At 49.5% G+C, this 15194-nt stretch overlaps 1 protein-coding gene across 5 annotated transcripts in view; it reads right to left on the bottom strand.

Moving 5' to 3' along the window:
* UBASH3B (ubiquitin associated and SH3 domain containing B) overlaps positions 1–15194 on the bottom strand; it is a 145968-nt gene that overhangs the window by 43286 nt on the left and 87488 nt on the right. The window lies entirely within an intron of this gene.

Here is a 15194-nt window from a genome sequence, read left to right as displayed (position 1 = left end):
GCTTTGGTCCAGTTCAGTGACCCCTCCCACCCATCTCCAGCCACCACCCCCAGCCTCAGGCTAGATCTATAATCTCCCCGCTCTTTTAGACGCCTCTGGGGACAAAAGACAGGTTAAGAGTGTGGCCCGGAGCTCTGCCTCCATCACTCCCCCTGCTGGAGTCAAAACTCAATTACTGGACGGGGCGGTGTCACAGGAAGGTGACAGCGGTGAGGCCCTTGGGCACAAGCACGCGAGTAAGAGTGTCTCAAATCTCAGGTCTCTGAGAGCCAGCCAGTTCTGGCTTTGTCACCAGCTTTGCCGTGCATCCATTCGTTCTGCATTCATGCTTCTGTTTGCTCGAGAAATACTTCCTGAAGCGCAACTATTTTGTCAGCACTGTGCTAAGCTCCAGGAATACGGTGACAAACAAGACTTCTACGGTCCCCACCCTCATGGAGATTTGGGTGGAGCGGGCATGAAAACCTTGGTTGTACAGATAATTACATTGGTGGCGAGTGCAATCAATGAAGGGAAAGCATGGGGAGCCATAAGAACATAGGACGGGAACACCGAACTTGGGCTGGTCAAGGGGTCAGGGAAGGCTTCACTGAGGAAGTGACATTTTGAGTGGGGTCCAAATAGTGTAGACTCCTCTGGGCAGGGGTGGGTGGGTGGGGAGGTTGTGGTGGCAGCCACTTAGCCATATCTGCTCCATAGGTGTGTACCTGAGGGGCCTTGAACTCTCATCTGACCCCACGGAGTTGATCAATAAATGGCCGTTCCCATCCCTTGTAGTCTACAGATCCAGGTTCTTTGGAAGAGGGTTCTTTTTCACAGGGGTCAGCCTAGAAGGACCTTCAGGTCATCTGTGAGTGAGCCCAACTTCTTCACTTTAGCCTGGGGGATCTCAGGTGAGGGCTCAAAGCAGCCTGTCCCTACCATTGGCTCTGTGGCTCGGTTCCACAGCCCAAAGATCAATTAAATACCTTGAAATTCTGAGCATAAACACCATATGATCGGGATTAAGACATCTACACATCTAAGTAGAACAGCATTACAGAAGCAAGCCAGACAGACCCCTCTGAACCCCTCAGAACAAAAGCTGGTACAGAAAAGGCTGGAAACACAGGGACCCCCCCCCTTCCCCCCCCACACTCGCCCCAGACCTTAAGGTGCTTAATTGCTGCCATGTTGCCCACTTATTAGAGGCACACATCGTATGCTTTTTTTTTTGGATGCAGAACCCACATACCCACGAAAGAATGCAAATCATGGTCTTTTAGGTTAGAATCTCTGAGGAATTAAATTCACCAAAAAAAGACCCATTGTTTCAAAAAACCGGGGAAAGAAAAACTCATTTGTGATACAATGTCCTATTTATATAAAGGATCCAATTTCTTTCTTTCTTTCTTTCTTTCTTTCTTTCTTTCTTTCTTTCTTTCTTTCTTTTTACAGGCCCTTCCCCCAGTGAAATATATCTGACTGAAATTTAATTCATTTTTCCTTAAGCACCAGGAGTATCATCTGGAAATGAGAGATCTAATTAAGTTATGGTCCCCATAACTCAAAAGACAGGTTTTGGAGAGGGCTCAAAGATATAATTGAGAAAGATAATGAAAGGTTTGGGTGACAAGGCTCTGATGAAAGGTTAAGAAAACCCAAATTCTTCTTTCTGAAGAAGACAGGTTTGAGAAATCTTCAATTTTATGGAAGGTTCTTGTATCTGATGTACTTCTCTAGCAAGGGCCAAAGTAAAATAAGCTTTGGGGCGCCTGGGTGGCTCAGTCGGTTGAGCGGCCGACTTTGGCTCAGGTCATGATCTCATGGTCCGTGAGTTCAAGCCCCGCGTCGGGATCTGTGCTGACAGCTCGGAGCCTGGAGCCTGTTTCAGATTCTGTGTCTCCCTCTCTCTGACCCTCCCCCGTTCATGCTCTGTCTCTCTCTGTCTCAAAAATAAATAAACGTTAAAAAAAAAAAATTAAAAAAAAAAAAAAGCTTTGGCTAGAGCACAAAGGGCTCACGTTAGACACCAGAAAGAACTTTCTGGGGGGCACCTGGGTGGCTCAGTCGGTTAAGCATCTGACTTCGGCTCAGGTCATGATCTTGCTGTTCATGAGTTCGAGCCGCGTGTCTGTGCTGACAGTTCAGAGCCTGGAGCCTGCTTCAGATTCTGTGTCTCCCTCTCTCTCTCTCTGGCCCTCCCTTGCTTGCACTGTCTCTCTGTCTCTCAAAAATAAATAAACATTAAAAACAAAAACTTTCTGGAAGGAAGGTGTTGTGAAAGTGAGGTGCTCTGTTTTTTTTGTTGTTGGTGGTGGGGGGGCGGGTAGAGAAAGTTTCTAGAAAGCCATTACAGATCTGAAACAGAGGAATGGGATTCTCTGGGCAGCGGGAGTAAAATCACCACTTCCCTAGGGTCACAAGCCACAGGCAGGGCTCTGCTGCTCCTTCACGCACTAGCAGGCTGACAATGGTTTGGGTTGAGTGTGTTCCCAGAACTCTGCCCACAGAACAGACGGAACATGGGCAGTGGCACAGCACATCTCCCCGCTCCACCCTGCTGTACAAAGACTGTTGCTATAGAGCTCCCACCTCCACGGCCCATCGATGGGGCCAGTGCCAAGAACAGTGGGGTGTGCGGGGTGGACCCCAAACACCAGGCTGAGCCTGTACAGCTGTTCCACTCGGAGTGACTCAGAAGTTGGCAGACTGTTGGAGACCCTGGGCAGATCAAGGCGGAGTATCCCTTTAAACTCAAAGGCGGGTGGTCTAGCCATTGGATTATAGCAGCCGATTATTCAGATGGGATCTTTGTGGTTGGACTTGGCGGGACACGGGAAATGTTGCAGCTCTGTTACGTGAGAACACAAATTTCACCTCTGATCCCGGTCCTAACCTTGCCCATTATGTCTAGGGTTCATTCGTAGCAGAAGGTGGGGGGAAGAAAACCCCAAAAACCAACCAAACAAACAAAAAAACCAACGCAAACTCTGATGTCCTACTCATGGTGGTTTGAAAGAACAGCACCAATCAGATCAAAGCAATGGCTCACGGACAGATCAGGCAAGCGTCTGTGAGGTCATCAGCCCACATGGGAGGAACCAGCCGCCCCCACTGATGGCCTTGCTTCGCTCTCCCTGGGATCCCTCCCACTGTCTGGCCTCAGCTCTCCTGAATTTTAGGTTCCAGGTTGGTCTGGCCCCAGGGCCACCGCCCGACCCCACCACCACGCTCACAGAGAGGCCCTCAAGTCTTAAAAGGGCTTGGAAAGGAAATATTCCTTTCTGGTTTGCCTAAGACAAAGTGGCATTCTTCCCTCTGCGTCTTCCTCCCTTCCTTTCTTTCCTCTCGCCTTTGCTTCCTTCCCAGGAACTCTTACCAGGAAACCAAGCGAAAACCAAAACCCAAACCAAAAGTTTAGCTCAGAAAGCTACACTCTAATAGAGTTTGGTCCGGGTCCTTTTGGGAGACCATCGCCTCTGGGTCCTGTGGTTGGGTTCAGGCCTGCCTGTGTGGATTCAGGCCGGCCCCGTGTCCCAGTGCAGCATGATTCCTGCTCCCTCTCAGAACCACAGGTTTTGAGCTGGACTGGAATGTCCTGTTTAAGGGTCACCCAGGCTGGTTTCCTCTGCGGCCACCCTCGGCTGAACACCAGCCATATGTCAGGCGCTGGGCATACAGAAAAGAGGAAAGGGAGTTTCTGGGGCTGGCGTTCTTCAACTGTAGGCCAAGCGACCCTAGGCAGTATAGTACAGATAAGTCTACGCGTGGTGAGCGCGAACAATTTCTGTTACGTTCCATGAGGACAGCTAGACCAAGAATCCTCACCAGACACCAGGTCTCGTTGTGGGAACCACATTCATAAAGCTGCTGCTGTCAGCCTGTGATTCCATATCTCTTTCTGTCCGTAAGCCAGACACTTCTTTTAGGCTACCCAGTGAGTTCCGATTCCCTACGGAGTACCGTCAGCTCCCAAATCACCCAATACTGGGATCAATAAACAGTCAAGGCATCCCTGGCTCAGGTAGACAGGTTGGCTCAGACTCCCAGGCTCTCCAGGGTCATTCATCTTTTATGTGCCTTCAGAAGAGTTCTTCCCCTATTTTTCTGCACCTGACAAAACTCAAATATCTGACACCGGAATCTTTTAAAACACAAGAAGCAACACACATACTACTAGAAAAGGAAGGACATTCCCTCAAAGTAGTAAGAGTTTGATCCAATCAAGCCGAGCTTTCCAATTACTTGAAGTTGTTCTGCCCTTGGCTTTGGATTGCTGGTCAGCACATCTTGCGGCCTCCAGATCGTGTACGCTCTTGCTTTGGTTCCCTGTGACCGAAAACTTCGTTATGTAGGAAAAGAGAAGACAGGAGGCCAAGCCTGTAATCCTGTAAGTAGATGAAACTCCCCATGCGACGAAAATTCTATCATTCCTTCATGTAGCTAAGATAATCTCAAATATTAGCAATATTTAATGCTCACTGTAGAATTAAAAAAAAATGTTGTCAACCTCCAGGATACCAGTTGTTACATTTTCCACATCTAATACTTTGAATTCAATTAAAGGATGACCTAATTAACCAGATACCTTATTCTCTTTCCTCAGAATTAGCTTAATGATCTGTGCTAGACTGGGGAGCGAGCAAACTTAGAGGGAACCCAGCTTCTGTTTTTCCTGGTTGGAAAGTCCAGCCCTATCAAGGGGCTACTGGTTCCACTAAACAACGTTGAGGGATTCTTTTAGGGTGTATTTGAAAAACGGACATTGTTTTGTAGTGTGGTTTTAGGGAGAAATATCAGAGGCTTTTAGTGTGCTGGGTGGAGAATTGCCAGCTTAATGCGGACCTTCTTCGGACCTTCTTCATCAGAGAATTGGAGGCAGCTTAACGACTTGCCTGAGGCTGACAGCTATCCTGAGAATAGAGGCAAGCAGGTGACTCTGCACCCACAGGCTGCTCCAGCAGGAGGAAAAGAGTCAACACAGTCAATAATGATTGGAGGCCTTCCTTGCACCGAGAACTTCACAGACTTTAAACCCTCATGAAAAATGGTGAAAGCTATATTGTCAAGAAGCCTCCTCTCTGGACCTGGGGAGCTCTCACCTGATAGGTCAGCTGTCCGGTCATTTCTGTGGTTGTCCCAATCCAGGGGCTGCTCCCACAGGCTGTGCCTAAGCTCTGAATCAGTGAAAGAAGTATACTGAACAGTTGACGCCCTGAGCCGAGAGCCCTGGGAAGCATTTCTGCTAACTGCCCCCAAGCTTCCTCTTCTCTGGAAACCCAGGCTGAAGTGGCCCCTACCCCTCTGGTTGGGAATGGTCATGGACACCTGCTTCTGCCTCCTGGGTGCCTACCTGCTCCTGCCTACCAGAATGGGGTTTCTTGGTAGAAGAGGGAGGTGGAGATGTTGAGAATATTAGCACCTGTCTGCCTGTGCATTTACCTCTGCTCAATCAGCACAGTCCTCCCTCTTATCCTCCACATAAAAGTGACTAAAACCAAACCTATCCTCTGAAGGAGCAAGTCTAGACATGAAGAAAGCTTTTAGGACTAAAAAAAAAAAAAAAAATCAAAAAACGAAAAAAAAAAAACCACCCACAAAACCCCTACTAATCTCTAAAGGAGAAGTTCTCCCTACCTTATTATCTTTTTTCTATGCATCAGAAATGACTTGTTTCTTGGGCTTTTGCTTAATACCCACTTCCTCTCGGATTCCGACTTTCTCCTCTGGTGAAGGTTTGCTTCCACCTCAAACTATGATCAGCCTGCTCTGCCTTCTCTTCTGTTAGGTTGGGTAGGGTTGTTTCAGCAATGAGGCATCGCCCACGTGCAGAGCAGAAAGGTGTGAGGACGGGATGGACACAGAGTATGGGGCAGACATGAGTCCAGACACTCTAGGGGCCAAGGATGGGAGATGCTTCCAGAGCAACCAACTTGATCCCCTGAACGTCTCATCCATCGCTGCCCATTAATTGATACTTCATTTTCGGACATAATTACCCTCTCAGCTACCAGTGGCCAATAAGATCCATACAAATTTGGTCCCGACTTTAACTGATGGTCAGAAGGCAAATGAATGTTGGGGAGCATTTGAGGAGCATCTAAGAACCACACAAGCCAAAGCAGAGATGGTTATTTCAGCCAAAACTTCTTGGTGGATGTAAAATCAAGGAGTGGCGAAATGCTGTTGCCCCAGTGGGTCCTTGCAGGAGCTGGGACGCGGGCACAGGTTCTCAGGTGCTTTTTCCCCAAAGGAAGTTGTTTCCCAACTTGATGCTTTAGTTTTTCATCTTCAAAGAGAAAGTGATGAATGCCCACCCAGGGAGTTTGAGAAAGAAAGGTGTGACATCTGTAAAGTCTTATGAGGTCCTCAGAAGCCACCATAAGTACTAACCCATGATTCTATGGTTACAAAGGATCTAGAAACTGGCTGGTCCATTCTTCCTTACGGCCAGACAAGGCTGTACTTCCTTCGAGGTTGCACCTTTGAAGGAATCTTTCTCATTCTCACAGATCTTCAGGGGAATCCACTATGTCTCTTGATTATAGAAAGTAATGGCCCTTGTGCTCAGAAAGTTCTTCTGTGTGTTCAGACTCTTTCCAACTGTGCCCAAACTCGTGCCACCTTTCCTGTACCTGGTAGGGTCGATCACTCTTTCCTACGTGACAAAATAATGTATTCTGTCACTTTGGCCCAAGGAATCCCTTGCCACTGTTTGTCACCAAAGGCCAGTAAGAGAGGCTTGCAAGAGGCTGGGCAGTTCAGTTTAACAACCTCACCTCCGAAGTCTCTGCCTCCTCCCTGTGAAGCTGGAGAAGGCCAGTGGAGAGGCCTGTCAATAAACATAAACCATAATGGTCCTACCCATTTCCTTTGGAGGAAATGAACCTAATGGAGAAAGATATATTGATCATAAAGACCCAATCTCGGAATCAGTCTCCTGGCGGTGAACCCTTTCAGTTAGCTGGGGCTAATGGCCTAGGCTTTCAGCTGCTGGGGCCTGTTTGAGAGCTGTACATCTAACAATCGATGGGATCTCAAGCCTGCCAGGGGGCCGGGGACGCGACCACCAAAAGGCTGGCCAACAGGAAGGAAAGTGCTGTGGGCTTTTTTATGAGGCTAATCAGAGAAGGGGAGCGGGGGGGAATGCTGAGCTGTTTGGGAGCCTTAAGGAGGCCTTCCAGTTGAAGAAACCCAACCTGTGGTGACACCCCTCTTTCTCTTCTATCAACAAGACTCTATTTTCCAACCCAGAAAGAGCCCATTAAGCCGCTCTCCGCAGGGGGTGGTGAGCAGGGAAAATGCTGCTTAGGTTCCCTGATGTGTTTATGTGGCAGGGCCCAGCGGTCCAGATGGAGAGGCCTTGTTTTGTTCTTGTGTAAAGGGGGCTGAAGCCCTGGCCTCTCTGGAGTTTGTAATTGGGAAACCAGCCATTAGACCATGGGTGGTGAGATAATAAAACACATTGGTTTCTGCCTCTGTTATAAGTCTCCCTAGGATCCAGACAATAGCTTTCCTCCCCCCAAAATCAAAGACTTTTTGCACAGAGACACAAGTGGTATGCTTGTGGTATAAAACGAACTTTATAGTTCATTCTTGAGAGCTGACTAACTGTGGGACTATGGACAAGTTAATTACCTGAAGATTAATTTTCCCAGTCTCTTAGGTGGGGATAACAGCACCCACCTCGCAATGCAGAATGGCAGTGAATATTGGTATCAGATCCTGTATCTGAAGAGTTCAGCACGGCATCCGGCATCTACTGGGCACTCAAAAATAACACCTGCACATACACCTCTCCATGGTATCTAACGATCTTCGCAATTTTCCCAGAATAAGTGTAAGTTCCGCACTAATGGGAATATTTCAAGACGGGGCATCGGAAGACGTGGATTCGTTCTCTGCTAAAAACATCCTCAAACCACCTAGCATGGTCTCGAGGAGTGTATGGGATTTGGGGCAAAAGGAAAGCTTTCCAGACACGGCCACAAGAAAAGGCGCGGAGGGGAAATCGGCCAGTGATGTGGAACTATTGTCACGGGAAGTCTACAGGAGAAGGGGACACAACCCAGGAGGCAGGGGACTTTAGGTCAGCTCAGGAGAGAAGTTGGGAGTCCCTGAGAGGCTCTGAGCATCAGTGGGGGGGGGCAGTTTTCACTCACTTATCCAAGGCAGACCTAGGCGGAGGGTGGGGGGTGGTCAATGATCATCATGCACTGGGGAGAGTCTGGCCAGGGTTCCCCCTTTTCCTCTAAGATCCTAAGTTACTGGTGCTCCCTGTGGGGCTGCAGAGACCCACTCCTCTCTCTCTCTCTCTGCCTGTGGTACTTCCCAAGAGAATGGGATCAAAGTTTCAAAAGTTCAATGCACTGCACCTGTTGAACCATAGTTATTCCCCCAAGAAACAGGATCAGAAGTTGCCTCTGTTTTGCTCAAGGACACACAGCCAGCCAGGGACACACCGATCCCAGAGACAGACTGAATGTATCATGAATGTTATAGTAACACTTGGCCCCGCCCCCTGCCTACAATAGGTGCTCGGTAAACACGGCCGTGATTTCTATTTTTACGACCAGCTCCCTCTCCAGAACGTCACCATTTCTGCACATTTTCATACGCGTTTCCTCCCCTAAGACATACCTGCGAATGGAGTGTGGGTTAGTGCCCTATCTAGCTGCTTGGCTCGGTTTCACATTTAAGGCGGCAAGTCTCTTGTGTTCAGTCCAGAAGGTTCTGTTTTTAGGTTACGGGTTCTATAGAAAACCACGGAAATCAGGCACCCCTGGAGGGGGAGTGTCTGTTGTGTAGAGTCTCTGAGTCCCTGCAGAGGAGAGTCCAGCTGGTTGAAAGCAAAGGTGTCCACCGGATAAAAGAGGGTGTGTCCCTGGGGGGCACTGGGGAAGGCGGGAGGTTAATCCAGAGCCATGGGCGGCCCCCGGACGCCTGTCAGGCTGGCAGCCCGGCGCAGAAGTGCTTGGAGACGTGCGGAAGGCAGGATGTGCCCAGGAAAAGGATGGCACTTACTGATAAAAATGGTGGGTAGCCCCAATGCCATGGTAATAGAGAAGCTTTTAAGACTTTTATGTAATCATTCATGGATCCCCTAACAGCCCTGAGAAACAGGCCGATCATCACTGGTTTTGTTTTTTTTTTTTTTTTTTTTTTTTTTTTTTTAAGTTTATTTTTTGAGAGAGGGACAGAGAGAATCCCAAGCAGGCTCCATGCTGTCAGCAGAGAGCCCGACGTGGGGCTCGATCCCACGAACCGTGAGGTCATGACCTGAGCCGAAATCAAGAGTCGGACGTTCAACCGACTGAGCCACCCGGTGCCCCGTTATTTTCGTTCACAGAAGAGGAGAAGGAGACGACGGAGAGGTGAAAAGATGTGTTCAGCTCACACAGGAGCGTAGGGTGGAGCTGTGACTGACACCCTGGCCTCCTCCTCCTAGTCTGGAGCTCGGAGGTCACCAGGACCTCAGGGGGTGAAGGAACAGGGTGGGTCTGCGCTCCAGCAATTGGCAAGTGGGATTTCAAACGCAGAGAGGGGGCAGCGCCTTCCCTCACTACCACCCCCCTCCCATATCTGGGTGAAACAGATGAAAATGAGGAGTCATTTCGGGTTGCTGGGCTCATTTTTTCTCCTCCCATTTCCACTACCTGTCTCCCTGAGCCCCTGGGATCAGCTAAACATACTTAAACACGGGTGGTTTTTAACGCTTCTGAAATGGTTTCAGCTCAAAGCTACATAAGAGGCTCTGACTCAACACTGGTGGGTCAGGGGAAAGTACACAGACCAGACCCAGCCATTGTCATTGTCACCGTTCTGTGCCTCTCCACACGAGCAGCATACTAGCTAACAGGTACTGAGCGTGTACGAGGAACCAGGCACTTTACTACACGTTGTAAATAGAAATGGTCTCCCTGGGTCCTTACTCAACCCTGTGAGGCTGGTGCCATCGTATCCCTCACTGAGCAGGTGGGGAAAGCAAGGCTTAGCGGGATTATGGAACTTGGTCCGGGTCCCTCTGCCGAAAAAAGGAAGGCGTGGCACTCAAGTGTGCGCTCAGCCACCGGGCCACTTGTCCCCCCGAGCGGATGGATGTCAGCACCAGCAGTGGCCTCTGTTTCTGGATCACGGTGAGGGGAAACACAGTGACAGTCTTCCACGGGAACTTTCTCTAAAACCCAACACCTGACGGTTCACGCGTTTGCTCATTCAATGAAACATTCCTTCAACAAGCACGTACCGTGGCAAGCTCTGGCACTGGGTTCGGGGCTGTGAACATCAGAATAGGAAAACATAGCCCTTGCCCGTCAGGGAGCTTGTCATAGGACCACTTCAGCAAATGGATGGAGGGGTGCCTGGGTGGCTGTCAGTTAAATGCTCGACTTCGGCTCAGGTCCTGATCTTGCGGTTTATGGGTTCGAGCCCCGTGTCAGGTTCTGGGCTGACAGCTCAGCATCTGGAGGCTGCTTCGAATTCTGCCTCTCTCTCTCTCTCTCTGTGCCCCTCCCCGACTTGTAGGCTCCCTCTCTCCCTCAAAAATACATACATAAATATTTTTTACAAACCCAAAGGGATGGGTATTTGGAAAGAGAAGGAAGCGAACATTAATGGAGTACCTATTATATGCTGTGCAATTTACAGGTTATCTTACTTAAACCTGAAGCCAGTTTGGTGAGGTGGATATTACTGCCTCCATTTTACACATGATGAAGCTATGGTGTAGAAAGATTAAGAACACTGTTGAAGGGCTACAGGTAGTGACAGTTCCGGGATCAAAACAGGTTTTATTTAATTTTTTATAAGAACATAATATTTAATTTCTTTCACAGGCTCCTTCCTCGTGGGTACTTAGGCTAACACTAAGTGAACTGCTACATGCTAAACGTTCACATTTCCTGGAAGAAAGAAGCCATAAATGTTGTCAGTTAGTGGCAGAGGCAGGGCTGGGAATCGTCAGGACAGAAGATCCAAAATATAGTTATCAAGAATAGGGACTCTGATTTTGATTATTTAATTTTTTCCCCCCAAATACCTTACCTGCATCCACAGGGTATGATACTGACACTTGTTTATGAAATAAACGATCATACCTATAATTACAATTGCCAACTGGCACACATGCATCAGGGCCGACAGTCAGGTAAGCGTCCGACTTCGGCTCAGGTCATGATCTCACGGTCCGTGAGTTCGAGCCCTGTGTTGGGCTCCGGGCTGACAGCTCGGAGCCTGGAGCCCGCCTTGGATTCTGTGTCTCCCTCTCGGCTCTGCTCCCCTCCCCTGCTCACACTGTCTCTTTATCCTTCAAAAATAAATAAACATCGGGGCGCCTGGGTGGCTCAGTCGGTTCAGCGGCCGACTTCGGCTCAGGTCATGATCTCGCGGTCCGTGAGTTCGAGCCCCGCGTCGGGCTCTGTGCAGACAGCTCAGAGCCCGGAGCCTGTTTCAGATTCTGTGTCTCCCTCTCTCTGACCCTCCCCCGTTCATGCTCTGTCTCTCTCTGTCTCAAAAATAAATAAACGTTAAAAAAAAAAATTAAAAATAAATAAACATCAGGAAAAAAACTGGGGTCCAATGAGTTTTATCAACTATTAAGTTATTTCATAGTGATGGCATCTAACCTTGTCCTGCAAGATGCCGATCAATAACTGGTTCACAGTTGCCCAGCACATGCGCAGCCCAACCTGAACTCCTCTCTGACTTCACTTGAGCTTTGTTTCCAACAAATTCCCATGAAGTGAGGTCAGAACAGGTGTTATTTTCAGACTCACGTGCCTGTCTGCACACCGCCTACCCGCCCCTTGTCTCTCCCTCCACTGAACGGGGTCAGTTTCAAAAGGAGGGTATGCGGGGAAGCAACAGTGAGTCCAGGATTTGAAGAATTCAGCTGAGGGTCTTCTACCAGGAGGACGGATCGTTACCACAGGATTCTTGGGTGCGCTTTGAAGGAGACCGTAAGGCAAAGGGTGACCGCGGAGTCTCACGGGGGTCCCAAGCGCGCGAGAGCGAGCGCCTGTCTCTCCCAGGTCGAATCCCATTCTGCCGACCGCTCGTTTCAAGAGATTTGTGGAGACCAAAATGCAAGCCAGCAAAAGAACCGGGCAGTCCCGGGGCTCACCGAATGACACGAGGACCAATACGGTTCTATACGCGACGCGAAGGCGCAAAGAGGGGAGTCAGTCAGGGTGCAGGGACTCAGAGCTAAGTGGATTGGCTGCTGTAGACACCTGTTGCCGTCCAGGATCCAACAGAAACCATCCCTGTTCAATTTTTAAAGATCTTCCTCTCTGAGAACACGTATAAACGCCTCACTGTGCACACCAAGCCCTCCACGGACTCTGCCTCACCCTCAAGCACTCGGTTCCCCAACTCTTGTCTCACACTTACGCCTTTCTCCTGTTTGTTCCTTTTCCTGCAAGGTCAACTCTACCGTCAGGTACCTGGCTACTGCTTACTAACCCTTGACACTCCCCATAGGTTTTGCCTCCTGCAGGAAGCGGCCTTTGGCCTGGCCCCGAACGCCCCGTACGTAACTATATCATGGCACCTTCCACATTCTACTTAAGCGTCTGCGTTTCCCCACGGACTGTGAGCTACTTGAAGCAGAGACCATTTTTTATTTTCTTTGTAGCCCAACCGCGGTCATAGTAGTTCTCACAGAGTATATTTCTTTTTTTTTTTTTTTTTAATTTTTTTTTTTTTTCCAACGTTTTTAATTTATTTTTGGGACAGAGAGAGACAGAGCATGAACGGGGGAGGGGCAGAGAGAGAGAGGGAGACGCAGAATCGGAGACAGGCTCCAGGCTCCGAGCCGTCGGCCCGGAGCCCGACGCGGGGCTCGAACTCACGGACCGCGAGATCGTGAACCTGGCTGAAGTCGGACGCTTAACCGACGGCGCCACCCAGGCGCCCCTCACAGAGTATATTTCAAATACATTTTGAAAAAACGTATTTATTTTTGGGAGAACGAGAGAAGAGAGTGAGCCGGGGAGGGGCAGAGGATCCAAAGGGGGTTCCACACTGCTAGCGGTGAGCCCAATGTGGGGCTCGACCTCATGAACCGAGAGCATGACCTGAGCTGAAGTTGGACACTCCACTGACTGAGCCACCCAGGTACCCGTAAATACTTTTTTTTTTTTTTTTTTTTAAGCAGGAACTTCATGAAGATGTTAAAGATATCGATATCCAGCGTGGCGGATGGGCTCTAAGCTGACACCCTAGCAACCACTGCCTTCTGGTATTTGCTCCCCTGTATAACCCCCTCCCACAGCGTGCAGATGAGACCCAAGGCCTGCCCCTGTCCCAAAGAATATGACAAAGGTGCCGGGTGCCATTCCCGTGACCCCATGACGATGCACAGGTAAGAATCCCCTCGGTTGCCTTGGGCTCCACGGTGAGGTCTGCCGCCCGGACCCTCCCCCTCCTCACCCAGGTCCCACTTCCCTCCTTGACTTCCTCCCCCCAGGTTGCCCCGGGCCCTACCTCAGCCCTCCACACACTATGACCTTTGAGAACAGCTCAGAACCACCCCTGATGTGAAGGCAGGGGAGCGTGCAAAGAGCCAAACACACCCCCTTCCCCGGGTTCTAGGAATTAGCCGCTGGAAATAAATGGTGGGCAGGGGGTGGGGGGGGGGGCACGAGGAAGGAAAAGAAGGAGGTGTGGGAAAAGACTGTGTGTCTGTCACTGGCCTGGGCACCTTTGCTCATGTGACAATACCTTCTCTGGCTTCAGGGCAGGTCTTTGAGGTATTTTTTTTTTTTTTTAACGTTTTATTTATTTTTGAGAGAGAGACAGAGACCGACGCAGGGCTTGAACTCATGGACCGTGAGATCATGACCTGAGTCGAAGTCGGATGCTCAACCGACCGAGCCACCCAGGCGCCCCGGAGGTATTTTTTAAAGCCAAGGAAGCTGAAGCTTGCGGAGGGAGGCAGATATCATTAGGGCTTAAGCTTAAGACCACACAAGAGTGCAATCTAGTCACTGGCTCCCGTAACTGAGACACCGTCCGGAGTGTCTGAAGCACCAAGTACGCCTGACTCATCTGTGGGTTAACTAACTGCATGGGTTTCAAGGCCGCAAGCGCTGACGAATCTTTCACATGGTTCATTCTTCCTGCCACCTTCAAATGTCAGCCCAGGCTGCAGTCGGCCTCGGGTCGTCTTACGCCAACACACGGTATTGCTCGGGCCCAAATGCCAGGCTCGATTCCTTCCGTCCTAACCAACCGATGCTTTTCCTTAACCAGCTCGGGAATTGTGCAGGAACACCTGTCTCCTACATCCGGCGCCCTCCGTGGTGACAGGGAGAGGGGCATCGCAATGGCTGGTTACAGACGATTCCTCCAATTATCTCCAAACCCGGGAAACCGACAATCAAATGCAACCAGGGAGTAAAAAACCAAAAGCAGATTATCACTAAGTACCCACATTCAGACCTGGGTTGTCGTTAAACCACAGATTTACAAAAGTGCTTTTTGGTCTGTTTTCTTTTTTCTAAATATAAATCCCGTCTCAGAATCATAGTACCTTGAGCCTGAGTTGACAAAGGCTGAACTGACTGTCCCTAGCTCAGAAGAGGACCCTGGGAGGGAGAGATCAGGAGCTCAGGGTTGAGAACTACTTTGGCATCATTCAGCTGCGGAGGGCATGCCCTTCTCGGAGGAATGATCCTTGTTGACATTGTAGGCTCTTCCGAAGCTGGCTGGCAAAACCCCCTAGGTGCCAGACCATCACCATGAGCGGCCACACTCTGTAACCCTAGCTGCTTCCCCCCACACCGACCCATAGCCCGATCCTCATTTGTCTTAAAAAAAAAAAAAAATTATAAAATGTTCAGACCCTTTCCACAGAAGGGTCAACTGATACCTAAAGTCATCTGAGTCTTTTATTTATTTTTAAATTATTTTTTAAATGTTTATTTTTGAGAGAGAGAGAGAGAAAGCACAAGCAGGGGAGGGGCAGAGAGAGAGAGAGGAGACACAGAATCCAAAGCAGACTCCAGGCTCTGAGCTGTCAGCACAGAGCCCGATGCAGGGCTCGAACTCAAAAACCGTAAGATTGCGACCTGAGCCAAAGTCAGACGCCAAACTGACTGAGCCACCTAGGCGCCCGTATCTGAGTCTTGTGGACAAGGTGGAACTCAAGAAGCTAGGAGGGGAGAAGACACTGCATTTTCCTTATGCTTAGGTATTAAACTGAAAGCACA

The sequence above is a fragment of the Neofelis nebulosa genome, chromosome 10 (assembly GCF_028018385.1).
Source record: "Neofelis nebulosa isolate mNeoNeb1 chromosome 10, mNeoNeb1.pri, whole genome shotgun sequence".
Lineage (NCBI taxonomy): Eukaryota > Metazoa > Chordata > Mammalia > Carnivora > Felidae > Neofelis > Neofelis nebulosa.
This window is presented reverse-complemented; position numbering and strand designations above follow the sequence as displayed.